Source organism: Aptenodytes forsteri, unplaced genomic scaffold (assembly GCF_000699145.1).
Source record: "Aptenodytes forsteri isolate BGI_AS27 unplaced genomic scaffold, ASM69914v1 Scaffold35, whole genome shotgun sequence".
In the NCBI taxonomy this organism is placed as follows: domain Eukaryota; kingdom Metazoa; phylum Chordata; class Aves; order Sphenisciformes; family Spheniscidae; genus Aptenodytes; species Aptenodytes forsteri.
In genome coordinates, this window is record NW_008795334.1 from 2,642,871 (window position 1) to 2,645,691 (window position 2,821).

The following is a 2,821-nucleotide window of genomic DNA, read 5'->3' on the forward strand; positions in this document are numbered from 1 at the left end:
ACTTTTTAGCAGGGCCTGTTGCGACAGGACAAGGGGGAATGGCTTTAAACTAAAGGGGGGTAGATTTAGACTAGATAGAAGGAAGAGAGTTTTTACGCTGAGGGTGGTGAAGCACTGGCACAGGTTGCCCAGAGAGGTGGTGGATGCCCCATCCCTGGAAACATTCAAGGTGGGGTTGGATGGGGCTCTGAGCAACCTGATCTCGTTGAAGATGTCCCTGCCCACAGCAGGGGGGTTGGACTAGATGACCTTTAGAGGTCCCTTCCAACCCAAACTATTCTATGATTCCATGATTTAAAGCCTTAGTGGGAGTTTTGCTTTGACTAAGGGCTCCACCTTAATCAAAGTGAATCAGGTTGTTAGAAATAAAATAAAAAATCAGGAATTTGCATGAATACTTAAGCTAAGAGCAGGTAAAATACTAGAAAGAAGTGAGGAGCACACAAATTAAACTATTGCTACATCAGGTAGTAATGGTGCCCAATAAAAGTAGACTTATAGAGCAAAATGGTAAGACGACCTGATGTCACAGCGCTTGCACCTAGGGAGGTTTCCTCTGGGCCATATCTAGCCTGTTCCTATGGACTGATTGCCTCTTAGCAGTTAGACTGCATCTTCCAAAGTACACCACTTTTTAAATTTCATCTGAAAGGAATCCAGTTCGTACACTCCAACACCACTCTCTGATGTGAACCAAAGTGTGATAAGCAGGAAAAACAGTGAGATTCACTTCAGAAGTACACTCTCGATCTAAAGTAAAAATACCAACGTATACTTTATGCCAGTGACATAAGCAAAAGCACTAAACCAAAAGGATATCTTTCCTCAGTAAGGCTACAATAACAAATTACTAGAAAACTGACAGTAGCAAGAATACAGTCACAATCAGCATGATGCGGGTATATTGTATACAACCTCATTATGTTCTTTCTTAATATGATAGATATTTTTCTAATGTTTTAATGAAATAGATTGAGTTTATTACTAATAAGGAGTGCTTTGGGTAGGAGAATATATTTTTCTGACTATCCTTGACAGCTTACTATGAGTTCAGCTTTTACTGTCTCAGATTCCATACACGCTCATCAGTTTGTCTTCTTTTCCAGGTATGTTCACCAGAGACAGTACATCTTCCTACAAAGTTCTCACATTGTATAAGCACCTCACCAGAAGAGAAGCATTTTTAAAGAAAAACAACAAAGAAAATAATTCAAACCCATCTTAGTACCTACCCTGGTAAGCCGATTTCATTTCTCTTCTGACCATGACGATCAAAAATTTTCACAGCACGATCACCTCTAAAAAAGATTAACGTACAGAATAATTCCCTTTCTTCACCAGTGCTTTCTATGAACAAACGCAATAAATATTTGTAATCTTACCCTGTTACAGCAAGGAAATTTCCCAAAGTTTTCTGCCAAGCAAACTGCACGGGGGAACCAGACCAAGCTTTTTCTAATAGACTGAATACTTGCTGGGAGACAAAAAAAAAGTGGGAAATCACGTATCTCAAAATCATAAGCATATAACAATAAACAACTTCCTAACATGTTAGCAACTGTGAGTACTGTGGAGGAAAAAAACCCCAAACCCTCAAACACAACTTCTGGGTGATTCTAATGCACCAAAGTACCACAATTCCACAGAAAAATCTTTTGGTTTGTGCTGGAAAAATTGAAGTTTCTGGTGCTGGGTGTCTGCATTGAGAACTACTGTGACTCTATAAAAACTTATTATTTTTTTCTCTTACAGAATTACTGGAATAAAAATATTGCATGAGACTCCCTCCCCCCCCCCCCCCCCCCCCCCCCACACCAAAACATGCGTTACCCTCCCCCCCCCCCCCCCCCCTTCATGTCGAAAGACCAGAATGTTTAGTTATCTAAATTTCATGGAAAAGTCTGGGACCAGAAAGCATCCTCAGTGTGTAAAACACAGAAGGCTCAACATCTACGCTCTTAAATTCTGTAACTGTTTTGTCCTCTCTGAATTGTTGGGTCTCAAAAGCTAAGACCTCAAAGCTACTCAACCGTAAAAAGAGATTCCAACTTCCAACTAAGAAAGTTTCTCAAATTCCTTTTCCTTGCACACTACCTGCACAGATTTTTCTGTAACTTGGGCATAAGATAAAGCCCACAACTTTGTTTCACAGCTTGCTATCGTAACTTTTTCCCTCCCACGTCATCAGATAAACACCAACATCTGGTGTCCACCAAATGCCTGGCAGGCTTAGTCAAGTGTTTGCCAAAGGTCCCCCATCCCTTCTTTTGGGTGAATGTAAACTGAGGCATTCTTCACATTGAATTTGCATTTTACTCACAAAAAGCGTAAAATTATGAGCACCACATACCACAAGCACAAAGAACATCTGACAATTATGTTTGGTTTTGAAAAAAATTTAATAAAATCTGCAATAAACCAATGATGAAGAAAATCGTTGTGGGAGCGCAGGCAAGCTCCAGCTCTTCACGCTCCCACTGTACAGCAACGCATAAACTAAAACCCCCTAAGGGGTTTGAGTAGGAGACTTTCCTTTTGGCCCAACCATTTAACCGTTGCCCCAGGAGGGTTTCTCGCACCCTTCCCCGCTGCCAGGGTCAGCATTAAGGCACAGCGGCGGGAGACGTTACAGAGGAGGCGGGAGACCCGACGTCCAGCGGTCACGGCTTTGGGCGATGCGGCGGCTCAGGCAACTGTGGCAGGATAAGCCAGCCTGGCCGGAGTCTGTGCCTCCTGAGGCCCGTTCATAGAATCACAGAATCATAGAATCATTGAGGTTGGAAAAGACCTCTAAGATCATCGAGTTCAACCGTCAACCCAA

The 2,821-nt window shown here is 42.2% G+C and overlaps 1 protein-coding gene across 1 annotated transcript in view; it reads right to left on the reverse strand.

The window, feature by feature from the left end:
* WDR19 (WD repeat domain 19) overlaps positions 1-1,465 on the reverse strand; it is a 47,480-nt gene extending 46,015 nt beyond the window's left edge. Inside the window, exons 1-2 of the mRNA XM_019472308.1 lie at positions 1,383-1,465; positions 1,233-1,298 (exon numbers count right to left, since the gene is read on the reverse strand). The gene's annotated coding sequence lies outside the window, so the exon portion shown is untranslated. The remainder of the gene's footprint in view (positions 1-1,232; positions 1,299-1,382) is intronic.
* Positions 1,466-2,821: the final 1,356 nt, after the last annotated feature.